This window comes from Camelus ferus, chromosome 12 (assembly GCF_009834535.1).
Source record: "Camelus ferus isolate YT-003-E chromosome 12, BCGSAC_Cfer_1.0, whole genome shotgun sequence".
In the NCBI taxonomy this organism is placed as follows: Eukaryota; Metazoa; Chordata; class Mammalia; order Artiodactyla; family Camelidae; genus Camelus; species Camelus ferus.
Window position 1 is genome coordinate 56,211,403 of NC_045707.1, and position 27,870 is coordinate 56,239,272.

General features: G+C 37.2%; 2 protein-coding genes and 1 long non-coding RNA gene across 9 annotated transcripts in view; 1 reads left to right on the forward strand and 2 right to left on the reverse strand.

Moving 5' to 3' along the window:
- The window catches only part of TMTC2 (transmembrane O-mannosyltransferase targeting cadherins 2), a 481,539-nt gene that overhangs the window by 416,601 nt on the left and 37,068 nt on the right, over positions 1–27,870 (reverse strand). The gene's annotated exons all lie outside the window — the stretch shown is intronic.
- Positions 1–27,870, reverse strand: part of METTL25 (methyltransferase like 25) — a 348,849-nt gene that overhangs the window by 207,967 nt on the left and 113,012 nt on the right. The window lies entirely within an intron of this gene.
- On the forward strand, positions 6,886–27,696 carry LOC116667787. Of its 2 annotated transcripts, none has more exons than XR_004324862.1 (5): positions 6,886–7,074; positions 7,426–7,526; positions 9,011–9,490; positions 22,515–22,617; positions 25,653–27,696. It is a non-coding gene; the product is annotated as an uncharacterized LOC116667787 (long non-coding RNA). The 2 variants fall into 2 exon arrangements; XR_004324863.1 differs by having other exon boundaries at positions 9,011–9,199.

Here is a 27,870-nt window from a genome sequence, read left to right on the forward strand (position 1 = left end):
TTTCTTGGCCCCCTTCTAAGTTTCTTGGAACTATTGGTTAGATATGTTTAACTCCATTCTCATAGATGCCTCTGTCATGTACAAAATTTTGTAATGTCTAGCTATTAGATTGCATTTTAGAATGGAAACCTCTAGAGGTGGACAACATTTATTCCTAAGTCCCTTGTACAAAGAATCTATATTACTTTGCTCTGTCATATTCACAGTGACTATAAAAGATTATGTGGAGGATTATATACCACAAATTACTTCAACTCAATTTCCATATGATTAATTCATTCCACAGCTGTTGATTAAGCACCTATTATGTACAAGGTATGTCTATGCACTGGAGCTATACAGAGAAGGAGATAAGGTGTCTCTCTTTGGAGAGATTATATCAAATGGACAAAGACAGACAAACAGGTAATTACTATACAGAGTGTCCTGGGAGCAATTAGCACAGAGTGCTGTGGCAACACGATGGATACACGAGGGAAGGACACATGACCTAGACTTGGGGCTGGAAGAAGAGTTACAAATGAATTTCTAGAAAACTAATACAGCTGATACCTGCCACTGAAGGACTAGTGGAAGCTATGCAAAGGGAGGAGAGTATTTCTGTGTAATTAGAATTGCATGGACAAAAGTCTGGAGGTCAAAATTCACATTCATAGTGCATATGGGAAAAGGTAAGGTAGGAGGGTGTGCTGGAGGTCTTTTATTTTACAATGAGATTAGATCCTGTCCTAACAAACATGGGAAACAACAGAAGAATGACAGATTTGTGTTTTATAAAGTTCCTTTGGTTACTGTGTGGAAAATCAAAGGGATAAAGTAAATATTGAGAGCAAGGAGATCCTAATCCAGGAGCACATGATGGTAGCCTAGAGCACAGGTATTGGGATTAAGAGAAGTCAGTCGACTGAGAAGATCTCTAAGAGTTAAAGTTGACAAGAGTTGGTAGAGGATGGTAGGTGGTAGAAGAATTAAGGGCTGAATCAGGGATAATGTTTAGGTTTCTGACTTGGACAGCTTTTACTAGGTTAGGGAACTCAGACGATGGCTGCTTTTAGAGAGGATGATAATGAGTCCCGTTTCTGATAGATTGAATCTGTGAAGCTGGTAGAATACCTTATAGTGGATTTGGACCCTGCTGGTCACAAAGAAATGTACAGATGACTTAAAGAAGGTAAGTATCAGGAAATGTCTATAACATGTCAAATGGTTTCTTAAAGCTTATTATCATTATCAAAGGTTACCTCCTTTGAATTTAATGTAAGCCTGAATTCCAAAATTTTCTTATAACCCTTGAAAATATTAAATGTGTACCTTGACATAATGCTCAGTACCCACTTAAACTTAATTTTGATTAGCATGATTCCAGTAACTAAGAGTATCTAAATAAAAATAGATACCCTCACTTGTCTTCAACGTATCAGCCATTCCTTGGGCACCACTTAACAGGTATTTTCTTAATATTTCAGAATTCCTGAGTTCAAATTTTAAATTTTCATTAAAGATAAGATTACTGAATTGAACCCTAGAATGGCTTAAATTCAAGAAGAATATTTTGAAGGTATTTTCATTAATTGAAACATAGGAATTTATTGAGGAAAGAATAATACATATGCTCACAACAATTTGGAAGCTAGTGTTTGTTTTTTTTTTCCCCTCACTTTCACAAAGCCTTAATCTCAGTGGAAATCCATCCTCCTTATTTTATTTACCTTAATAAAAGTGAAGAAACAGCTCATCACCAGGTAATGGGAAAATGTCACTGAATCATCAGTATCTAACAAGTCATATGGCAATTTGCTTTAGTGAACTCTAATATATTACAGTTTGTTTTTTTATTCTGTTAACTGACTGATGATAAATGCTGCTTTTAAATGTTGAAGTTGACTCTTCACTTTGTACCATTTTGAATACATGAGTGCTCTGTCCTTGGCATGTGAAAAGCCTTCACCAGCTCATAGGGTGAATCAGCACAACCAACTGTGCCCCCAGAGAAGTCTGCTACAGTTAGAGTGTTAACTCAGGTTTCTATGGCCCCATACAGTAGCCCTCCTAAAGAACACATCAGCATGCGTGGTATCAAATAATGAAACATGAACAAACTCAACTAATGTTGGCCATAAACACAATAGGTCTGATGAAAATGATTTGACTCAAATCTGAACAAAGACTGTGTCACTATTAAATTCAGTTGAAGCATATGCTTTGCAGGTCTCAAATAAAATTTCATTTACTCCACAGTAAAAAAAAAAAAAAAGAACACTTGAAGGATTTTCATGTTCATCTGGCAGTCATTTAAATTACAGCAACCAACAGTGAAAAGTATAGCACCTAGCAAATGCCGTTAAATTTGCAATCTTCCTAGGTTACAACAGAATCTTTTAAAGTCCCTTTTCAGTGCTGTATCAACCTGATACTTAAAAATGCAGCAGAGAAAAGAAACATAATCAGACAGAGTATTGTAAGGTCTATTAACAAAGCAGCTCAGTCACATCAGCTGAAGGGAAACAGCTGTGGATGCTGAAACCCTTAATAAATTAACCCTCCTGTTGCTATTTACAAAAACTCTGTTATCATGCCTGTTGTGTCTGTCATTTGCACCTGGTATGAGGGTTCTTTGGAGCAATCACATATCATGCACTCAAGAGCCACTGCATTGTAGAATCATTATTTCTAAATTCTGACTCTTTTGAATTCAAAGAAAAGACTTGGGTACATTTTAAAATAGCTAACACACTCCACTTAAGTTCATTAACTGGAAGATATGCATAACCTTAACATTGTTTGAGTTCCTATTCTTTTTTTGACTGATGATGCTTAATTAATCCTAGTCATTGTCATGTCTAACTGTGATTTAGAATGCCACTTAAATGTATGCCTCTGCTCAGAATGAAACTGTCACTCAAAAATATATATATATATATATGCTTTTTCCATTTGTTTCCCTTTCTTACTTTTCTCCATGATGATCTTAGTTTTCTTAGAAAAAGTAAATTTCTTTGTTCTTTTTTTCCACACCTCCTTTAGCAGGCAATTACCTGGTTGAAGATTTGCAAAGTTCTTTGGACAATGTGGATCTTTCAACTCAACTACAAATAATTATCAAGAAATAGACACTGATCAAACGTATATAAAGTTCTGATGCTACATCCCTCAAACACAAATCTCTTTGATTTGAAATCCTTCTGAATGATCATTTCTGTGGAGGGGAGCAACACGAATGTATATTGTAGGTAACGCCACGTTAGTCAGTAAATGTGGCCAAGATGCTTATGCCAACAAAAGCCAAATAAATGGCTTTCAGTGACATGCTTTATGTTCTCTTTTCTTGAGTTTTTGTTTATCATTGACAAAGACTGTAGTTACTTGGAATGTATGATTAGTTCCCAGAAGAGCCTTGAGTTCTACCCTGCTCCCAATTTTGGATTTGACATACTCAAAGCTCAGCCAAATACCAAGGGAGAAAGACAACTGGTAAAGTCACTAAACCCGTATCACAGAAGGAGAATTTCACTTTCCGCCTACTGCCTCCACTCATGTGGGTGAGGGTAGATCTTCTTTACTCAGTCTATTGATTCCAGTGCTAATCTCTTCCAGAAACATTCTTACAGATGCACCCAGAGGTAAAGCTTCCCAGATATCTGGGCATCCCTTAGCCCAGTCAAGTTGACACATAAAATTAACCATTTCATAAGGCAGTGGTGGAAGCTATGGATTAACTCAGAATAATTTCCAACCCCTGAGAACATGCAGACACACACATGTTTTTTAGACAACCTTGCAGGTGGGGCTTCTCATGTGACTTGAGTTTCACCAACAAAATATTCTCATTCAACTCTGAGTCAGAATTGAAACCTCTCAGAAAAGAAGCACAGTGTGAGATCGCCAATTAGCAGGCATGGATCAAGGCAGAGGTGGCTGGTTCTGGACCCAACAGCCTTGGGGACAACTTCCCAGTTTAGCAGACAATGTGCTACTTTAGCAGTGCTACCAAGTGAAGGCAGCTTCCCTGAGTATAGCAGGAGAACAGTTCTGCAGATGGGGGAACCTGCTCTGGGTGCCCAGCATGGAGACGGGTCCTTCAGTCCAGCTAAAGATTTTATAAGCACCCAATTCCCTGAAATCAATTCCCTTCTGTTTATAGCAGGTTAAGGGATTCTATTTTCTGTGATTGAAACCTGACGTAAAGAAGAGCCAGGAGAAAAAGAGATTAAACAGAAGTGCCATTAGTATTTGCTGACTACTCATTTCCCATTTACTGTTCTAATTTAATTTCAATTTCGAGGACAATACTTTGGAGTAGGTATTATAATTTTATAGAAAAGGAAATTAATTCACAGAGAGGTGAAGAAAGAGGTCACATAGTGTCTAAGCAACGAAGCCATGATTTGAAGCCAGGTCTGTCTCATATTAAGTCTCATGATCACCATCACTATGCTTTAAGCCTCTCCAGCAAAAAGGAAAACTGAGTCACTCTCAGTAACTTGGTAGGTTGTGATTGAGGGCAATTTGGTCAAGATTAAGAAATAACAATTTATTGTGTTCTTGAATACAACCTCAGATTATTACTTGTCAGTATTTGTGCTTCTTAAATATTACACATCTCTTTATTCATCTGTAGGAAGCAACTGGTGACTCTGGGTGAATATCTATGATTTTACACAGTGATGGCTCATGGTTAAGTGCTAGGTTAATGTATCATCTCAGTGTTCTGCTGGGACATCTGTGTTCAGCATATGGCTTTGCTCCCCAGCAAGTAAAACTTTAGTCTGCCCAGAAATTAAGGCTCAGTTTCTACTTAGGGGGCCAACCATTCCAATTTACCCAGGACTGTCCTAGTGTTAAAACCGAAAAAGTTTCACATCCTGGGAAGTCCTTGAGTCTCAAGCAAATGAGGATGTTTGGTTACCTTATTTGTCCCCTCCTTTCTTGGTCTGTTCTCACTTCCCTCCACTCACAGTTTTTATGCCCTGTAAATCCACTACAGCTAAGTTTTTCTATCGATAGTCTTTTCAGAGAGCAAACACCTGTCACCTTTGTCTCCTAATGAGCCCAGTTCCTCGGGGCAGTGATCTGTTCGTTTCTTCTTTTCCCAATACCAAACCAGCCCCATCCAGCCTTGACTGCCTGGTCCTTCCTTGAGGCACAAATGGCACAGAATAGCCTCCAAACTAGAAAAAAACTAAAGACCGGCGTAGAGCTTACTTTTGGTAGCATGGCAACCACTGCGGGCTGCTTTTGAAGCTGCTTGTTAGTGTGAAAGTTATTTTGCATAAACTTATTTGTTAACTGGGCTAGAAACATCCAGCTCTCTGCAAGTCTTGCTTTCTTACAGATTATCTCCCCTCTCAGGAATCTTTCTGATCCAAGAGATGTGAAGAGATCACACTAATAAACTATCTGCCAACACCCTTCCAAATGGTTGATAGTATCCCTGCATCCTCAGCCTTAATTACTGGAGGTTATTTCTTATTCTTTTGACTACCAAATGATGGAGAACAAAACTGCACTCAAATATTCTTTCCCTTCTATTCAAAATGATAGCTTGCTTTCCATCTCATTCAGCCAGGTATATGCATCACAAGGCAAACTGAAAATTATTAGAGGAATTGTTTGGTGATTACCCACCCACTCTCACCTCCAACAAAGAAAAAAAATGACTCGTCTTAGTAATTTGAAGTCTACTGTTAATTCATTTACCCAGGTTTATTTCCCATTACTTTCTAATTCCTTTTACATTTTAACTAGGTGACCTCATTGATCGAAAAATAAACACGTACGGCTATTTCTGTCCATCCTGTTGCCACCATTAGAGTATCCTCTCCTCTACTCTTTGCTGATACTCACACTTCAGCCCGAGTAATTATTGTTATGACTATTGTTAATACCGCTGCCGCCAGTGCTGCTGCCACCACCACCACTACTGCTAAGACTGGGACCATGACAGCAGCCACTCCTGCAACAGCATTCATCATTAATTACCTCACCAGCATTAAGCATCTTGGATGGGCCTGACTCTATCGTGAGCACTTTGCAGTAACTGTCTTACTTGAATCTTTGCCACAACTCAATGAGTGACTATTATTTCTGTTTAATGGGTGAGGAAATTGAGACATAAGCTATTAAATAACTTTGTTCAAAGTCACAAAGAAAACAGGCAGTGGGAACTGTTGTGAATGCAGGTCTCTTTGACTTTGAAATTCATGTGCTCAGAAACTCTCCACTGTTGCTCTGCCCGGGGAAATCGTCCTTCATAATTTCAGTCTTACTACTTCGATATTCTTTCCTCTATGGCCCTTAGTTTCTATAGCGTTCATATAAGAAATGATGGTATGTTGCTTAATGTTTTTCACGAACTGGCATGCACATATATTTTCATTCGTTAAAACAGTAAGAGGTTTGTTTCCCCACTTCTGAGCCAATAAATGATAAGCCCATAGTTAAAGCTTAGTAAATGTCTTAAATTGATTTAACTGTTGAATCTCTATGGTTACCTTAGCAAAGGAACTAAAAAATTTCTAACAATACCCTTTGAATTAAAAAGATACAGGAAGTGTTTTTAAATAAATGGAAAGACAACAACCTGCCATAAATAATATATAACATTTTGTGGGCTTAACGACACACTTATAATTGGTATAACACAATTATGGGGTTAAACATCAGTATTTTATAAATAGTATAAATTTCAAAGCATGTGGCAATAAAATGTTAGGGATATAAGACCCCCCTGAGAGATGATAATTATAATCATCAGCCTGTTGGCCAACTCCATTGGGATTATCTCTCCTTTTTTTGAAGTTCTCTAGAAAAATATTCAGTGTAACCCTCCTTTTGAATTTGTAAGCTTGATTTGGGGGCATGATGTCCAAGCCACTGCCTCTCTAACAGCCCTCCCTATTACCGCATTATGACTTAATCAGCCCTTTCCTCAGTGCCAGTCCTTCCTCCAATTACCAGCCCCTAGTTAATCCTCGGTGAATTGTCCTTAGCAAGTGGCTCAGTTCTAGGTTCTTGACCCTTCTATTGCCACACTTCAGTTTGACTCTGTTAAACATTTCCTGGGCACCTCTCTGAGTAAGTATTTTACTATTTAACTTTTGACATTCTAGAAAGGGAGCCATCATGAAAAACATGATGTGATGAGGGCAGTTGTGTTGTTTTACTTAATACTCACTGTGGGAACAGAACAAAGAGATATTATGCTTTTTTAAAGGGACTATGAAACATCATGGTGATTGAAAAAAAAAAAAAAACAAAAAAACACTGGCACCAAAATATGAAAAGACAACTGCAAAACTTAAGTACCGAAATATGTACTTAAATATCTATGGAACACACCATCATGTCACGATAGTTAAGTGATAAGTTCATGGTGTTTTGAACAATACTGCCCTAGGCTAAAATTTTGGTTCTGTTATTTACTAGTTATGTGACTCCTGGCAAGTTACTTACGTAAAGGATGGCTGTGACAATGGAACAGGCATAAAGTGTGCCTGTGCCTGTCAGTAAGTGCGTGCTCCAAAAAGGTAACTATTTTTAAATCATGTCAGCTTTGCAGGATGTGGATGTGTTTTAATGTTTGCTGTAGGGCAGAGTGGGATCACCAAATGTATGATTGCCCAGGACCCTGATGGTCTTAGAATGTTCTGAGGCAACTGTAGAGGTCTGTACGTCTTGGGGAGGAAGAAGCTGGGATATGGGTTCTACGTGGAGAGGTCAGTGAGGGACTGAAAGGGAAGGGAAAGTTGGAGATGAGTCTTAGTCTTCCATCATTTGCCTCTTTGATGCTGGTGTGATTCCTTATCCCCAGGTCAGGAAAATGAAACTGAGGATACAGCACTGTATGAACTATTGCTTTTCTCATTTTTCCAATGGGATAAATTTGCCTTTCCTTCATGTTTTTGGACCTGGACCTGACAATTTCTTTTTTAACTTTTTCCCAGGCTTTTTGTTTTCCTTAGGCCTCTGCTGTGGTTTGTCCTCTTGGGTTCTCTCCGAGAATATAGGTTAATAGCAATATTTTTCCTTCTTTTTAAAAAAACTAATTTCTTTAACTTTCATAAATAGCTCAAATATGCTTGTTTTTGCTTAAACAGTTTGGTAAAATAAATTGGAAAACTTCTTGCAGAATGAGAACTTCTTGTAGAAGGGCAGACAAGCTTATAATGTAGCTAGAGATAGCTATAGTTGCCATTACAATTCAATTTACTTTCTTTCTATGGTGGGAAAAGCTCAAAGGCATACTGTGACATGAATTCTTCAGTGATTCTTAACACATGAAGGCATTTTCAGAAAAGTATCTTGCATTCAGTGCCTCTTGTTAATGGCAATGTGAAATCTTGACAGCTAGAAATGAGCTGTATAAACTAGCATTTGAGTTGTCTGGAAATATTAAGAATTTTGGAGATGTCATTTATGTTCTCAGGCTCTTTGCTGAAGACTGAAAACGTCTCCCTATCTGCTTTACTGGCATGGGATTTTTATTTTTAGAACCTGAAAATAATTACATAGCAGATCAAGCCCAGACTCCTGAATATGGAAACAACCCCATGCAATGGGAGTTCCAGCTTTGTCAAAAGCTTATCTGATATTGCAATTTGAGGAGAGTGAAAGTAAAAGATACTTTCCTTTGAAATGAATTCATTTGGGAATTTTTTTAATAGGGAAAGTTCATACTAATACAGTTTAATGTTCCTATATGAGATATAATAAAGTTTTGGAATCAAACGATATTAATTTCAGTTCAAAGTTTTATCTCCTATTAAGTTTTCCAGTATCTCCTGGGATATGTTTCCTATTTGTAAAATGAAGTTGATAATACACAATTTTATTTTAAGAATTGAAGGAGAAAATTTGTGAAACACGTAATATCATTCTTGAAACATATAAGGCCAAGAAAATATTTATGTCTTTCCTCCTTTCTTTCTAAAGGATAATTTTGAATTTATTCCCTTAATTTAGAAATTCTGACCAGTCATTGATTATCAAATGTCTGTAATTTATTTTAAAGTTGGTGATAGAGAAAGAGGCGAGAAGAGTCCAGGACCCTGAAGAGCCCATCTTATCCTTCCACAAGTCACTGTTTCCTGGAGGTCTCCAAGAAGACAAGGCCATGCTGTGCATGTCCCCTATCACTCCGAGGCTTTGGTTCTAAAGCCCAGGCCAGTGTCCCAGGGCTCAGCTAAACTGAGCCACGCAGGTGACTGCTTTCCACAGTCCAGGGGCAGAGCAGTGCCCCCACTGCTTATTCTCTCCTAAACCCCACATGAATCTTGCCTTCCTTCTGACACTCATCAAACAGTGGAGAAAAGTCTTGAATTAGGATAATTGCTAGAAAGGACTGCTTCTTCCCCACTTGAAGAAAGTACCACCAGCAGAAATTTTCTGTTTCTCTCTATTGCCCTCCCTCGGCTCCAACTCCCTCTTTATGAGTTTGCCATAAAGGACGGAGCATGTGCAGCTCACAGCTTGTCAAAGGAAGAAAAACAAGGTTTGACATGTGAACTATTCTGCTACCTATAAACATAGAAAATTAGATATAGTTATTCATTTCTCATTAATCCCTGGTCAAAATAAAAGTTCCCATTCATCAACAATATAAGCTCATATAACTCAAAAAAAAAAAAAAAAATCCAAAAATGGGCAGAAGACCTAAACAAGCAAATTCTCCAGTGAAGACATACAGATGGCCAATAGGCACATGAAAAAAATGCTCAATATTGCTAATTATCAGAGACAGGCAAATCAAAACTACAATGAGATATGACCTCACACCAGTCAGAGTGGCTGTCATTAAAAAGTACACGAACAATAATTGCTGGAGAGGCTGTGGAGAAAAGGGAACCCTCCTAAATTGTTGGTGGGAATATAGTTTGGCACAGTATGGAGATTCCTAAAAAGACTAAAAATAGATTTACCATATAATCCAGCAATCCCACTCCTGGGCATATATCCAAAGGGAACTTTAATTCAAAAAGATACATCCACCCCAGTGTTTATAGTAGCACTATTTACAATAGCCAAGGCATGGAAACAATCTAAATGTCCATTGACACATGACCAGATAAAGCTGTGGTATATTTACACAATGGAATACTATTCAGCCATAAAAAATAATAAAGTAATGCCATTTGCAGCAACATGGATGGACCTAGAATTGTCATGCTAAGTGAAGCAAGTCAGAAAGAGAAAGAAAAATACCATATGATATCACTTATATGTGGAATCTAAAAAAAAAAGACAATGAACTTATTCACAAAACAGAAATAGACTCAGACATAGAAAATAAACTTATGGTTACCAGTGGGGGAAGGGGGAGAGAAGGGATAAACTGATAAACTGGGAGTTCAAGATTTGCAGATACTACCAACTATATATAAAATAGATTAACAACAATTTTATACTGTATAGCACAGGGAACTATATTCAGTATCTTGTAGTAACTTATAATGAAAAAGAATATGAAAACAAATATACGTATGCAAATGTATGACTGAACTATTATGCTGGACACTAGAAATTGACACAAATATTGTAAACTGACTTCAATTTTTAAAAACAAAATATATTTCATAAAGCAGGATATATATTTATGAATATAGTAATTATTATTTTTCTTTTATTGATAGCATTTAGGTAGAAAATAATATAACAGAACTCCTCTTTGTAGACCACAGCTCTGTAGCAGTATGATGAATACTAAATACATCAGTGTATGAATTATTTGGTGGGTCCTATCAATCATAAAAAATTTAATCAACCTAAGAACAGGCTGAATTGTCTTCCTATCTTCCTACAGTTTCTACAGAAAATTTTGTGGAAGTATCATTATTGTAAGAAGAGGCAATCAAAAAGTATGCAACTAAAAATATAGGAGAAAAATTTTACCATGATGTTTTAAACAATTAATAACATATTCATTTTCTAAATTTGGTGACTTTTATCAGATTTTAAAAGTTTATGACTTACTGTGATTTTTTTTCTCATTCTCAATGACTATGTATTTTTCTTATCTAATTTTGTATTCAAAATTTTGTGTCTTTTTTCTTAAAAGGGAGACACCAAAATTATATAAAGCTTCAAACCTATAAAACATGATTTTTGCCACGGGTTGGTGGGCTAACTCCTTGCTGTCAAACTTTTGTTTACAGATCCTTAAGTCCAGATTGGCTTTGAAGTTGAAGATATGTTATCTGACTATGCCTTTAGATTTTGTAAATACAAAGTGTTAATTCACAGATGGAGATAAAGTAACTGAGAATCTTGTGCCTTGAATATTCCAGTTCTAGCAATTAGTTTTGTTCGGGAAACCAAAGAGAAACCAGAGTAGTTTGAAAAATATCCTGCAGTCTCATTATCAGAAAAGGAGCAGCAGGTAAGAACAAAGAATTAAGTTAGAGGGAGAATTCCTCCTTCCTTAGAAGGAAATTAAAATTTTAGAGGCAGACCAGAGAGATACAAATGGAAAAATGATTAAGAAGGCTGGGACAGAGAGAGATAAAAGTGCACAGGAGACAGATCTAGTTCTAACCTTTCTGAAAATGTGATTCAGAAATGGAGCACATAATTGACTAAATGATACTTGTGCTGGGTTCTGACAGAATCTAGTGGAGAAAGAGAGAGAAGTTCTCAGAAAACTTCCTGGGAAAACCCAGAAGGGATAGAGATCCAGAAAAATTCAGAACAGAAGGAAACCCTGTTAAAATCATAATTAGCATCTATGGTAAGAGTTATCTGGAAATGACCCCTTAAAGATGGTCACAGCTGTTCGAAGTGGTTAAAATGAAGTGGACTGGTCTGCCAAAGGAAGACCAGAAGACCATCATAAAATATTCAAAGGATTACGGAAGACCAAAGAGAAATGAAGCTCTTACTGTGTGTGGGGAGGCAACAGCTATTGCCTGTGTCCTGGGGGAACCTGATTAATAAATTTAAGTCATTGAGGTTCCAAAAGAAAGTGCATTAACTTTATTCAAGGGAAGCCAAACTGGAGAATAGATCAAGGTCAGGGTTTGGACAGATGTTGGTCTGATGGGAGAATTCCTCCTGGGTGAGAATATCCAATTCACAGACATGGAGGTGGCCAAGATTTATTTGAAAAATAGTTGCTTTGGCAGGACCAGCGCTCACTCATTTCCTATTTCTTATTATAAAAGATCCTCCCTAAACTAAATTTATGAAACATTGTTAGACAAATAAATGTCTGTCCAGAAAGCAGAGTAACAGTGAAAAAACCAAGATCTTGAAGTTCTGTAAACAGTACTAATTTTATATTGGTTGGAAGAAAAGGATCCATTTAAGAAGCAGATTCAACTTTCTGAAAATAATTGAGATGATTGAGGCAGAAAAAGATAAAATAATGAGAGAAACACTGTTCATGTTCAACACATTAAAGATGTGAGAAATTTCCATGTCTTAGGAGCACACAGCAGGAATATCAGTCTATCTTAGACCCCAGAGGTACATACTAAAGACTCAAGAGAAACTTCAGTATTTGAATAGGTTGAGGATGATTTCTGCTGAAATGAATGTGGAGATGAAGGAGGAATCTTTCTAGGAGGCAGGTGCCTTTGACTTAAAGAATTTCACAGCAAGATGCACTGTCAAAAGCTTCTGCAGCAGGACTGAAAATACTGGATGTATTATAGACTCTGTCAGTGGGTATAACTTACATTCATTTCAGCCTTGGAGGACCAGAAACACCAGGACCAATGAGCAAATGGAAATTAATAAGTATTAAGTATGCAGAAAAGATACCTCTGTTTAAAACCTGGTAACTGGGGCTACCACCACAAGACATTTTCAAGCTTTGCAAAATGCAGTGCTGTCAAAAATGTCCCTCTCTGTGAGAGAAAATCATAAGCATAGGTGAACTTCCTGCCAGTATAATCATACAGCCGAAATGAATCTCTAAATGGGAAATTTCCCGCGACTAAGTTTAAGGAACCTAGGCATAGACCCTGGATACTGACCATGGGTTGATTCCCACCTGTGAGGTTGAAATACACAGGATGTTCCTGGTGTCTCCTTCTTTGCTCCTGAGTGCTTGAGTTTCTACTTTGGTTTTTGATAACACTAAATCCTGGGTTTGGGAAACTGCATCAAGTCTGTGGATTGGCTTGTTTTCTAAATTTTTTGGATCCAGAACTGTTGGAATATTCTGTGTCCTATTAACCTTTGGACTCTGAAGTCCTGGACTCTATTTGAATTTTAATTCATTGGAACAAGTACATTTGATTTTAAGTTTTAATTCTCTTAAGACTTTAACTTATAGGTTTTGTACTTTCATTTCTTTGGCAATTTACCTCACTGGTGAGACAATTTGATTTCTGAATTTATCTCTTTAGATTCTGTAATTTTAAATGAGATTTAATCTTTTAAATTTAATTTTTCCCCAAGAAATGCATAACAAGAGAGGTTTACATTGAAATTCTGGTCATCTCTATGTTGTTAGCAATTTTATTTCAGGCTGTCTCTATCTCACTTTAGAAACCTTGAAAAGTTGATTGGAAAGCAAAGTTTGACATTATTTGGGACAGACTATTGAATAGAGAATGACTTTAGAGTTATTACATTGATTTATCGTTCTGACAAATTTCAGAACATCAAAGGGCCAAATAAACACTGGTCATCAGCATTCCAGGTGGCCGCCTAAAAAAGAAAAAGTGGTGCTGTGGGGACAATGGCCCCTTGAGGTTGGGAGTAAGACTTTCTGATAAATTCCTCCCCTGAGGGGAAAGCCACACTCCTGGTCAGGGATAGGCTCAAGCCAAACAGATTAAGGAAACAGAATTCTGAGCAGTATTTCAAGGGAAACTTTTCTTGCTCCCTGCCTCACGTATCTGTCTTAAAGGAAGGACATCCAGCAGTGTAACCAGAACAGCAACTCTCCACTTTGTTGCCCTCTTCCACAGTGGAGGTGGAATGACTTGGAAAATTGGATGATTTGGGATAAGGGTCTGTATCTCACCCTCTTCCTTCTCCTTTTAGGAGTTAGCTACTCTTCTGCTTGTTCCTATACACTTTAGGTTTCCCAGAGGCAACTCCCAACCACCACCACAATCCCCCTAGAAGTGGTCTGCAGTGTTCTAGGACTTCCAGTGACAGGGCGATTAGTCTGCCTAAGTCAGGTGCTCCACGTAAGGAAGGCTGTTTCTAACACCTAACACCTAGGCTGTGTTCTCCAATGTCATCTTTATCAGTAAGAAAAACTGGGTAGGTATTCAGCAGGAACACATGAATAGGATTGTAAAAATGGTTAAAAAATCAAAATACTACTGTACATGTTTTATAAATACTATAGTGGTAACTGCAAATGGTTGTGGTGTTAATTAATAATTAAACTATAAATGAAATAGTTCAAGGTAATGAGCCATCGTAATATTTAAAAATCTTTTACATCCAGTTCAGCCCAAATCAGGGAAGGCAGGCAGCTATGCTGCAAAATCTTTGCCAAGTACTCTGCACTAGTTTATCATGATCTATGCATTAGCTGCTATTATTTGTAAATAGTCTAATTTTGACTTTGGCTTTAAGTTAGTGTGTTGCAACTCATATAAGCAGAAAGTGTGTAGCACTTTGATATACTGAAATTCAAGAATTTACAACAAAATAATTTAAGTGAACTTCTAAATTTAAGAGATCCCAATGTTTGAATAAACTTCTTAACGAGAATTTCAGATTGTGTAGAATCCTCTGATACTGTAGGGTAACGAAGAAGAAATGATACTAACATTAAACCATAGCCTGAAACTATAACACGCAGAACAACCTGGAATGACGGGTGATATTTAAGGAGCAGTCCAAACTTAAGTGAACAAGGCGTATATATGAACAAAAAAATTTTAACTTTGACTTTTTTAGTGGCATTAATGTTGATGCAAATGGTGCCAAAGGTTGCATTATTCTAGTTAAAAGAGTTCCACAATATATTTCTTGAGAGTCACATCACATTTAAGTTTGGTTAAAGCTCATGATTCAAATAAAGAGAATGTACTTTGGTTGTTCTTGGACTCCATTTTTTTCCCCTTCAGGATAGAAAATGGGGGCAAGGAATATTTGGGTTCTAAATCTCAAATCTTCTGATCCCTGTTCCTAACCTTAAACAGACCTAGAAATTTTTAGTGGGAAGTGCTTATAAATTTTACTTTTGAAGACTCTCAGGTGTGAAAAAGGTAACTGTTAAAGTTTCTCTATATACAACACAATGTAACCTTGTTCACAAGGCTGTAGTCTATGAAAGGTAGATACTAAAATTTTACCCATTGAGGAGAACTCAATCATTCCCACTGTGAAGTTTAGTCACCTCACCTAATCAGTCAATTCAGATTGTGTTTCTCATCCCCTTCTCTTTCTCCTGTTGTCTATAGAGGGAATACGCATTCCCTGGGGCTTACTCATGGGGGCAAGTTGCTACCTCTGATCCAGCTACCATCTTCTGTTGTTCCTGGCCTCTCTGGGGGCAGTTCAGTGTGTCTGGAAACTGGCAGATGGTCTTTGTAGCATTCCCTGCTGGAGTTTCCAGTGCTGCAATAGCCTCTGGTTAATTCGAATGTGGACCCTGCATCCTTTTCCCCTGCTATTAGGTTTCTCCCAGTCCACTGGTCTCAGCATCTCCTCTCTTCTCCTTGGGAGTCAGGGGAGCTATGAAGCTGCCCTTAGACCCAGGCATTGGTACACCCTCTCCCGCATTCTGCTTTACTGCTCAGGGACCATGCTGGAAACCCTGCAGAAACCCGTGTCTTTTATATTCTGGGAGACGTATTCTCAAGTATGTTTTGGGTTTCCATCATCGTTTCCATCATGCCACTGCCCACCCAGCCCCATTCCAGAAATGTGGAAAAACCCATGAGCACCCTGCAGGGATTCACAATCTAAGGTCTAGGCATGTCCTTAATAATTCTCCCTTATTACCCATTACCCTAATTTCCCTCTCTTTGAGACAGAAAATTACTTTTACATTGTCACAGATTCCCCTTCATTCTCTGATTTATACATAAACATTGTGCTCTGAGAATTCCACGAATTTCAGGCTTCAGAGATCATCAAAATGTTTTATCACTCAAAGAAGCCTAGCTTCTACATTAGAAAGGCTTGCTTTCAAGACTGTAGCTTATACCATGGACTTTTTAAAAAGCCTAATTTGAAACTGGAAGATGAGCAATGCCTTCTTCTCAGTTATACTCTCAATGGCCCTGAGGGCATTCACAAGCAAAGCTATTGTGGCTGCCTGGATGGCAAGAGAATAATTGGTATGAGAAACCATGAGGAAAAGAAGCAGAAATTAGTTTATATCAAAATATTAACCACAATACTTTACACAAGGCATCAGCAAAAAGGAAGCACTGTTCAAGTCTTTTAAAATATATTTTCCTATTTCTCCTATCTTTAAAATTGTAGTGAGAGCCAATTTTTAGTAAAACAGCTACCCGTGGTACACATGGCCAAAATGGAATGTGAGTTAGCTTATGTATAAGAGAGAAAGATTTATTATAAAGGCACAGATCTAACTTAAGTAAATCAAGGACAAAAATGGGATTGCTGGGCTTATAAAACAACTGAAACCAGGCACACATACCATCAGGACCACAGGTATACCAGAACCAGCCCGACCAGCTCATCAGAGTCAGTGATTAAATTTAGGAATTTTGTAAGCTGTTTGTAAAACACAATCATCATTAAAAATAAAGCAAGCTTACAGCTAAGTAAATTATATTATGCACTAAATAATCAGGCCTCATCTTTCCCTAATTTTTTTTTACTATTATTGATTTCAATATTATCTATTTGATATCTTACTATTATCTATGCTCTTGAAATTATTTAGATTTATTGTATCTGTATGTTGGACATATTATATAATGCGGTGTTCCTGGAAATCTCTTTCCAACTCACATTTGGTGATATTCCATTAGTAGTATTTTGAAATCAGCCATGCTAGAAAAATTCTTCCCATTGTCAAGGCAAGTTAAAGAGTTCTTTCTGCCAGATTCAAATGGCTAGACTGGTCTCTTTCTCTGAAAGTGAGACTTTGACACAAGTTTAACTGCAGAAGTCGTCTTTCAAGCTGCCGATGGAAGGCCAAAAAAACAGAAAGATTCTTTGTGAAAACAAGTTAAACTCTCACTAACCCCAGGAAGTTCAGAGGACTTATTTTCCCAAACTCTCATAATTCTAGTTAATTTGTCAAAAAATGTATTCTGCAAAATATAAAGGGTTCGTTTTCAAAATTACTTCAAAAGCTAGGGACTCTCCTGAGCTTTCTTCCTAGCCAAGATGATAGAAAAATGCTTACTGTACAGAACGATGCAATTCAAGTCCCTCTACAGATGTGACATATTACTCCAATTGTTAGACAGTAGACAAGTGGGAGCACTGGGTAGACAGGCGGAGGAGAGGGAGGTTAGTCCAGAAGATGGTGATATGCCCGCTTTCAGCATAAGGGGCTCTACTTCCTCTAAATGAGTGCCAGTAAGAAACTGGTAGGGACCCAATGGCCAAGACTGCACAGTATCAACAAGGACCTAACTGGACATGACCAGATGCTCACTGCCATATAATTAGCATTGCAGTTTAAGCCCTCCTCCCCTGGGCTTTTCTGTGTGCAAGCACATGTGCAGATGGGGACAAGCATGACTAAGTACATCAGGGGCAAGAGCCACCAATCAATCAGGAGACTACACGTATGCGAGGGTATAAAACGGGACTGAGAAAGACCAGGCCATCATCTCCTGGATCAGCCTGCCTCCTGCTCTTGAAGGTATACTTTCACTTTGTTAAGAAAATCTTTAATATCTTTTGCTACACAACGCTTTTGTCTCCCATCTGAACTCTTCTCTTTCAGGCAAGACAAGAACTGAGCCCTTTTCCCCTTTGGAGGGTAACACAGTTATGTGACAAATCTGCCTATAATCTCATTGCTTGACATGAAGAAAGCAACCACTTCAGGAATAAAATTTTAGCGGTTCTATTATTCTTCTTTTTAAAATTTGAAGAATCAGCTGACTCTCCTAGAAATCCACTTTTGACTAATGACAAAATATTTATTGTTCTTCTGGATGACTTTCATCCCTAAACTGTCCGCAATAGCTTAAAAAAATCTGCAAATGAAATAACTGCAAGTCAATTCAAAACAGTTCATGTTTAAATGCTAAAGATTTTCTGATTTTTCTTTTAATTCCAGTAATTCTATATAAACTTGACTTTCAAAGAAACCATGAACAAATTGAGAATAAACCATGTTATGATGCAATACAAAAAGGTGCGTTTTAATTTTCAAAATTAAAACTCTTTAACATTCTAATTAATATGGCCCTGGATCATGTCTAATATCTACTTTACGAGCTGTAAGATATTTAGATAACTAGGTCAGAGCTCCTTTCATTTCTCTTGTGAATGAAAAATATTGCCAGCCATATCAGCAAAGGATGCTGTGGACATTAAGTCATCAGCCACAACCGCCACCCTTGACAGTGAGCAGAGGGAACGCAGGGTGGAGACAAGCGGGCAGCCCGGGATCTGCTGCCACCCTCAATGGTGAACCCTGAGGGAACTCAGGATATTGGTCCTAGATAGCTAGGTGCTTATCAAAGGAATGAGTTCAATGAGCCCAAACCTTTCCATATACTGAGATATCTGGTTTTCTTTAATTAACAGTAATATTTTGATGTTCCAACTACCTAGTCTTTGTTGCCAAAACTCCTATACATCCTGGCTTCTCCCTTGCCTGGGCAGAACAGTCTCTTAGAGCAATCTGAGAGGCTGCCTCTTGGGCTCGAGCCGTCAGAAAGTCCGCCAAATAAAACATAACTCTCAACTTTTAGGTTGTGGATTTTATTTCAGTTGACACACTCTTCTAAATATCTCTGCCTAGTTAACTTATCTCAAAGAATGGAATCCTAGATTTTGTGGGAACTGTGATCAAATCCAAGACAGGGATACTAATGTGTATTTCTGATTAAATAGTAATTAATGCAGTGGTTGTCACTGTTTCTAGGCGTTTTCAATATAAAAAGGTATGTAATAAGGTGTTATACTTTGTTATTTTTAGCAAGATAAAAAAAATAAGCTGAACTGATATTTCAGTAAAGACATTACATGACTTTTACTTAATATTTTGAATTTGTATTTTTTATTTTACAAACCTTGGTTCCTAAAGATATTATCATAATTGTTTATTTCTTCTATTCTGCACTGGGTAATTAGAAATTTAAAATATTACATAATGATATTCAATTTTTTTATGACTTTGTTTTTAGAATAAATTCTGCTAGGAATGTACAGTCAAATTACTATGTTTTAAAGTCACTTGAATTAATTCTTCTCAATATTCATTCATCTCACAATGAATCACCAATTTTTGATCACCAATATCGCAAATGCCTAATTTGTAAGGTGGAAATGTGAGTGTCTCTAGCTTTTCTTTCATCTCTTCAAATCTTTATCTTAGCTTAACTTCTAACATTTATACTTTTCACTTTTATATATTCAAGGTTATTAGCATATATAATTGTCTCTACAGTCAGTTATTGGAATTTGCTGTTTGATTTGGTTTGGGTTTCTGGAATTTCTAATTGCCTTCTTTTTCTTGAACAATTTGATCTTATCATATCTTAAACAGACAACTTTTTATGAGTATCTTTCAGAGAAAGGCCTCCATTTTTCTGCTCTAATATGCATTTTTTGCTCTCCAGCAAGGCAGTCTTGCTCCCTAGCTGTCATTCTTCCTTTCATTGACCCTCAGTTTTGTTTCTCCATTTCCTGCCTCTCACATTTATTCCCTCGTTTTGCTAGGCTAAAGTAAACTCCTGAAAAAGGTGTTTGGAAGGTGCACTGGGCTTAGTGTAAGTACTCCTGCAGATCCATGCAGCCACTCTGCTCTCCCTGTGTGCCTCAGTCATCCCTTTGGCCTCTTGCCCAGAGCACATCTACAATGGCTCAATCCATCCCCGCAGTCGCAGAGCCAGGCCTCTGCTGCAGTCGCTGCTACAACTATAGCATGAAGAGGCCCAATCACAGTGCAATGTTGGCAAGAAGACCCAGACTAAGTAGCTTTTCTGGGCCTGTAGGGGTTCCAGAACTGGCCCAGAGAGGTAGGTAACACAGTCTTGACATGGTGCTGTGACATGGCGTGGCCTTGAACAATGGGAGACCTAAAAAGAAGCTAACAGAACACTTCTCTCCTCTTCCCTGACTATGGACTGTGCTGGGACATAGTAACTCATATGGCCTCTCTGAAGATCTCTCTGAAACCAAGAAATCTGCTGCCTAAGTTAAAAAGGTTCAACCAGCTCAGAGATGCACTACTTTAATTTTCTACTCATTCTTCCCTACTTCACTTCTCTCTTTCCCTCATTCTTGCTTTCATGGAACTGAACCACCTCGTAAAGTACTGGTACCTCACCTTTATTACTATGAGTTTATTTCCATTCTTGTTTTCTTGTACTATTTTTCTGTAATTTTACTTCAGTGATGTAAAATTACAAGACTCCAGAGGGACAGTAGGCAAACTTTTGTAACTAGTTTGCCATTCTGAACAGCATGCCAATGCCGCTATTTTAGGAGTTATGAGTATCACACTGGGAAAGTTCATGCATTTGGGCCAAGGCAAGAGTAACTTTGGTTCATTCAGTTATTCAATGAATATTCATTTGTGATAAACCTATGCTAGATGCATGGGGATTCAGAAATAAGAGATATGTTCTCATCCTCAAACTGATTATTTCTAATGGAAATAGACATATTTTCTGAAGAAATACTCTGGTAATTTCTCAGTCATAATACACATTTCTTGCAGTTTAATTTTTGTCAAATCTCTTCCCAGAGCCTCTGTTCTGTCCTTATTTCTAGGAGCTACTAACCTGAAGGCTGGCCTTTACAGTCTCAATCACCTTTTCTTTAGCTGTTTTGTGTTTTTTTTTTTAAACTTCTTTCTGCCATCGCTGAGAAATGACTGTTCATAACAAAGGGTGGAAATGATGCCAAAGGGAAAGTAACATTTTTCTCTTGATCTTTTTTTCTCAATTTACTAAGCTATTGCATCCATTTTCTCATGTGTTTCTCACAACTCAGAAGGTTAACAGAGCGGGTGTTGTTTCTTCATTGTATAGAAGAGGAAATTAAGGCCCTGCAAGATGAACTATCTGGCTCAGGGGTAATAAATGCAAAATCAGGCAAGAATTCCAGTCACATCTCTTGGACCATTTTTCTCCAGTGACATTTTAATAGAGCTCCAAGGCCCAGGTGAGAGATGGAAAGACAGTACAGGAATCTCTCTGCCTTTTGTTCTTAGCACCCTCTATGGACTCAGCTACCTGTGATCTCAGCTGCAGAGATCAATTTCAGAATTTCCAGGATCAAAGGAAGAGTGAAAGAATCAGGCTCAGGAGTAAGAATACGGTGGCTCTAGGCGTCAGAGTAGCTCAGTTGTCCTGTAGATCCTGTTCTGACTGCTCCTTTCCCAAATCAATTAGCCCTTGCTTTGGGTCCCCCTATCTTTGCATCAGGCTGTCCAGCTCGCCTGCTGAGTCCCTGACATGTGTTGTGGGATCTCTTTACTTCCATTCAGTTGGATGCCCACTTGTTATCTCATCCCTGACAGACAGGTTAGATATTTAATAAAAAATGTATTAAATCAGTACATGAATGAATACAAGTACATCCTAATCTGAAATTCTGCTTCAGTCTTACTTGTAAAACTTCAGTTCTGTCATTGCTTTCCCTTTCCCCTATTTCTTTAATTTCTCCTCTCATGTCCTGCCATGTTTGTTTTCATAGAAGAGCAGTAATTTGAGTGTTTTTGGTTGTAAGCAAAAGAAATGGATTTTGCTAGACTAAGCAAAAACTTTAAAAAACATAATAAAAAATAAATACATGTAAGTAACAGGGGGAAATTCAAAAAATAGAAGGAAAAGTGAAAGAACCAGGCTCACTAGGAGCAAAAAATGAGATGGCTCCAGGGATCCAAGTAGCTGAATTGGACAGACAGGCTTGTCAGCTTGCCACTGCCACAATGATTCAGCTTCCTCAGTTTTCTTGTCCTAGAATAAGTGTGTCAGGAGCCAAAGTCCCAGAGAGTGAGCCTGACCTGTCTAGCATTGGGTCATATACTAAAGCCCTAGCTGGGGGACAACTTGACCAAACCGTCCCCTAAGATGGTAGACAATGGCAAGAATGAATTTCCCCAAAAGAGCTGAAAGTATTATGACAAAAATAAGGGGAAACAGATGGTAATCATCCAATTTGCAGAGTATACTGGCAAGAGCAAGGAGCAGGAATTAGAAAAACTGGGTTCAGTCATACATATACATACCTATATTCGTTTTCATATTCTTTTTCATACAGGTTACTACAAGACATTAAATATAGTTCCCTGTGCTGTAACAGAAGGAACTTGACACAACATTGTAAACTGATATACTTCAATTTAAAAAATAATAATAAAAGAAAAAGGAAAGAAAAACTGGGTTCACATTTTAGCATTTCTATTACTCAGCACGCTGTTTCATTTCCTGCAGCTCCATTTCCTCATCTACAAAATATGAAGCTTGGGTAGATGATAACTAATATTCCTTTTTTTGGCTGGAAACTGTTTTTCCAACTTCACAGAGTTCTCCCCAGGTAAGTAAACAAGTTTATACCCTACTGGTTTTATCGACCTAAAGCATTTTCTCTGCTTCTATTCAGAAGTATCATTAATACATACCTCATGTCACACACCTTTGAAGTCTTCTTCCTTCTCACCCATGCTCACCATTCTGTGCTGACCCCAATATATCTCCTAAGTCCTGGCCTTCTCTTGTACACCTCATTCTCTTCTGATACATGATATTTTGTCCCTTTAATATTGTCTATTCTTAATTTCTTTTCCTACCAACAACATAGAATACAGAAGCTACTGGTTTCTTTCTTCATTTTTTTCAAAGGACTTTGTCAAACTGACAGTAACATTTTCAATACTATTTTTCTCACCTAGATTAATTTAACCCTTATTTTTTAAAACAGTTCTATTTTCTCTGTTTTATTCACAACAGACATTGAATTCGTCCTAAATAAAAAGTTGAGACATCTAGTTTCCCCACCTTCTTCATACTTTGTTAATGTGAATTTCAGCAGTCATTTATTTTTTAATTCTTTCAACAATTATGTGGATTGGAGCTGAACTGATTCTATGTGTTGCCACTGAGCTAAATAAATTATTTCTTACTTCTCATGTACTATTCATTTTGTATTAGCCACTAAATTAAGTTCTGTTACAAATGCAAAAGATATACATGGAATAGTCACTACCTTGTAGGATCTTAAATTCTAAGATTTTCAAGGGGAGATGAAATGTAACAGCTCCCTAAAATACAAAACTGAATATAATGAATATCCTAAGGCAGTAGCCACACAATGTAAAGAAGAGAGACATTATCTCCATTCAGGTGAGCAGAGGAGGCTTCATGGGACAAGGAAATACTTGCCCTAGAATCCAGATAAAGACAGAACTAGTCTCCTACCCTCACCTCTCGCTCCCCAACAATCTACTCCCAAAGAGGAACAATGACTAACAAGTTAATTGATTCCTGACTGTTCTGTGTCCGACCTTCCAATGACTTGTCATTGTGCTGGGGATAAATCTCCACCTCTTGCTGTGGCTCACAGACCCTCCATGATCTGGTCTTTTCTCCTACTATTCTGACACTCACCTACCATTTTCCTGCTGTTCCGGCCTTCTTTCTACATCTTGGATACAGCAAAGGACATTTGCTTTAGGACACTTATTCTTGCTGGTTGTTAGCCCAGAACTCTCTGCCCCCATATCTTGATAGGACTATTGTTTTCTGGTCATTTAGATCTCACCACAACATCACAGTGTCAGTGAGGGCTTCCACGAACCCAGTCCAGATCAGTGTGTCTCTATGATTCTATTGCATTCTACTTTGTTTCTGTCAAGCTACCTGAAATTTTCATGCTCATTCATTTGCTTATTTTTCAAATTTCTGCTTTCCCTTGACTAGAATTTTATCAGTAGTTTTTATTGTGTGATGGGCCTTTATGTGGGACAGCACTGTTCACTGATATTTGGCTTTATTAGTATGTAGTTTACTAACCTTACAATTATAGTAAATAATCAGTTTTTTTTAATTTCTATAAATACTACTTATAGAAATTAATGAAACAAAATGTATGAATTTAACAAAGTAAATTTCTCCAAACTTTTAAATATTGTTTATCAAAAAAAATCTTCCAAACATTTTATATTTTGGGTTACTTTCAATGTCTTAAACACTTTCAAAGATAGACAACCCATTACTACAATAATTACAAAATTAATAAACACATTCATATTAAACCAGGAATAAATTTAAATATATTATATATGACATTATTATATATATGCTATATATAATATTATTTTTGTCTTTATTATTTCGTATCTTATCTTCCTAGGTTTCCACAAAAATCTATGCATGGGGTTTTGATAATCTTTCCAGATCTTTAAGAAAATGGTATCATTTTAGCCTAATCAGGTTTTGAAATGAGTTATGAAGAGTTTAATTCTTGGTGGGACATAGCCCTGGCTGAGCCATCTAAGGTGATTTCTAGGTTGCTAATCAGTAGTAAATCCCTTTTTTATAGTAAAATTCTAACCATTACCCGGTGACATTTTTCATTTTTTTCTGTTTTGTTTATAAAGTTTAAATTTTTTGAGACTTGGTACCTTTCAAAGAAGTAAGGAATTCTTCTAAGTTTTACTCACCCATTGTGCTGTCATGTTGATATATTAGTGTGGTTTGTCACTACTATTAAAATCTTATATATTTATTAGCAGTATTTTATTTTAATTAGTTGGACCATCAAGAATTGTCAGCTCCTAGGAGATGAGGGATTGTGTCTGCAAAGTCAGCTTTACTCTTTTGTACATTTGGTTAATTTATCATTTTAGAACACAGTGTTGAATCCTCCTTTTACTTTATTATTGTATATAACCAGTGAAGCTGATTAGCTGTGGCCACCCTTTGAATGTGATTAATTATATGTGCTGATCAGGCTTTCCTCTTCTTGCTACTGAATCTACTTTTACTGGGATAGCTTGGCTTTCTTATGTACAATTTTGATCACAAGAGGAAATCAATAAACGCAATAAACGCCTTAAGAGAAATAGAGAGTAAAAGATAAAAAATAAAGAAAAGAAGTAAGATGTTAAAAAGTATTTGAGAGACAGTGACGGTTATCAATGGCAGAAAAGGAAGACCAAACACACACATAAAAAGGAGATCCTGAGGACAAAAACTAAAGCAGTGGAAGAGAACAAATATTAGAAAACATACATCAAGGGAACTTTTCTTGAAACCAAAGATGGCTAGAAACTACCCATTGGAAGAGCAGCTGAATTCATTCCTGCTTATGAAACAGCTAATTATATTCTGAGCTTGTGTGTTTCTTGTGATACTTCACCAAATGCAGTCAATGGAACTAACATTTGCTCCTAACATTTCGTCTTTCAACTTCTTCACTAAGGCTTCAATTACAATACTAATTCCTGGTACTAAGACTGTATTAGCCAGGATAGACCAGATGATGCTGTGTTTACTAACAATCCCCAAATCTCAGTGGCTTAAACAATAAGGCTTTTTTTTTTTTTTTCTCATGTTGTGTCTCTCTTGCAGGTCAACTGGAGGCTCTGCCTCATGGTTTTCTTATTCTAGAATCCAGATGAAGATCTGGACCACTGCCAGCAGCCAAGACAAAGGATGAGAGTTCCCAAGGACCTTGGATCAATAATTAAATGGACAATTTGGGAGGGATTCGTGTCTTACTCATCCTTAATTTACAAAAATTAATAACATGGCCCCATGTAAACATGACATGGTCAGGAAATATATTCGTATCCTGGAAGAGGGGTGAAACAGTATTTACCAAACAACACTCATGATCTTCAATGTAATTGGACACAAATGCTATTTTATACTTTGTTTTTATCACATAACAGTATTTTAGAATTCTTCCTATCAGCAAAACTTTGTATCATTTTTCATAGCCTCATTAGTAACCCATTATACACATAATAATCATTGATTTAGCCTTTCTGTTGCTGGTGAACATTTAGTAGGTTTTGCTATAAATATCATTATATCGAACACCTCTGTACATAAATCTCTTTGTATAAGTCAAAGTGTATCTTTAAGATATAAGAAAGAAAAAGGCAGCCCCTGACATCACCGACAGATAGGCTTCAGTGTTGTTTGAAGCTAGCAAGGCACTCACAGCTGGACCATATTGTTCTTGTGCTGGAAATAAACAATCTCACAGAACACCGACATCAAACAAGTTCACTCTGAAACCATCCTAAAATTAGTCTAAATAAGACCACTTCATAATTTTCTCTAAGCACAGACAAAAACAAGGTCACTGCACAAACACCACAAAATACCAGTCTCTCTTCTGCTTAATGAGACTGGTTACTGTTTCTTTACTGATTACAGCTTTTGCCTCATTCTAGTCTACCTTTCCTCTAGGTAAGATTGAGATAATCATAGACTGGTCCTGACTTTCTGACAGCACCCAATCCAGAGCAAAGTCTCACTTCTTGGATTCTCCCCCAAAGCATCCAAAGATGAAATCTTGTAACAGGGAGTTAGAAATGAACCCTCTCACTGAGGCATCTCACCACTTCCTGTAGTACACATTCTGTTTTGCTGTAACAAGTCATAAATCCAACTAGTTCAACACCAGGCATGTTCCTGGTACTCTTTGACTGAAAGACATTGGCAGGTACGATCCTTGAAGATAAATTACACAGCAGTAAGGTAGTACAATTTTGAGCAAAACTGGCAATTGCCCTTTAAAAAGATTGCACCCATCAAAGATGTGTGAAAAGGTCTATTTCCTTACAGCTTTGTATAAAACCAACATTAAAAAAATTTTTGCTAATCTAATATATGAAAAGTAATGTCTGCTTTTGATTTATATTTCTTTAATTATAACTGAAGTTAAGCATCTTTTCATATTTTAAGCCATTTTTTCCTCTTAATAACTTACACTCAGTTTCCTATTGGGTTTGTCTCTCCTTTTGATTTGTAAGTGTTCTTTCAGCATTAAGGATATTTTTTTCCGTGTGTGTCATATGAGTTATAACTGTTACCAGTTAGTTACTTGCCTTATTGTTAATAAAATTGTTTTACTGTAGACATGTAGTTTTACGCAAAATTTTTTTCTCCTTTATGGCTTCTGATTTTGTATGTTAACTAATTCTCACTTTAAAATTATAAAAATAAAAAGTATCCCATGTTCTCTTCTAGTACTTTTAGAGCAGATATTTTCTGTTCTTATACTTCCCCCCGACAGCAAATGCCTTTGATCCTCATGCTTTCCACATGGACAATTTCACAATTATTGGTGCTATCTTTTCTTAGTTTGTTCCTACTAATTTGGTGTTTTACTTTCAGTTTCTTTAAAAGCTTCCCCCGGTCTGATGCGTAACTATTGTTTATGATTCTGTTTTTTTACCTTTCTCTACAGCAGTAATCCCTAAAGAAAATAGTGAGAAACTACTCTGCCATTCTCAGCTATGTATTATTGGGTAAGTCTGCTCCAGAGAAGCCCTCGAAACTCTCAATGGCTTAAGTCGAATAGTGATTGCATCTCCTGGCCATTATGGTCCAAAATAGGACGAAGGGCCTCACTGGAGATAGTTACATACAAGGGACACTTTTTCGCCCTTTTTAGAAGGAGGAATTTACTCTCTCTTCTGCAGGAGCTAAAGAACCCTTCTTCTCTTAGTAGGTATGGTGTGAAGATGTGAAGCTTGGAACAAGGCAGCTACTTTTCAACTCTGATGGACAAGCTTGAATTTACTGAGGTTTCCATGTGAACCCTGAAGGGTAA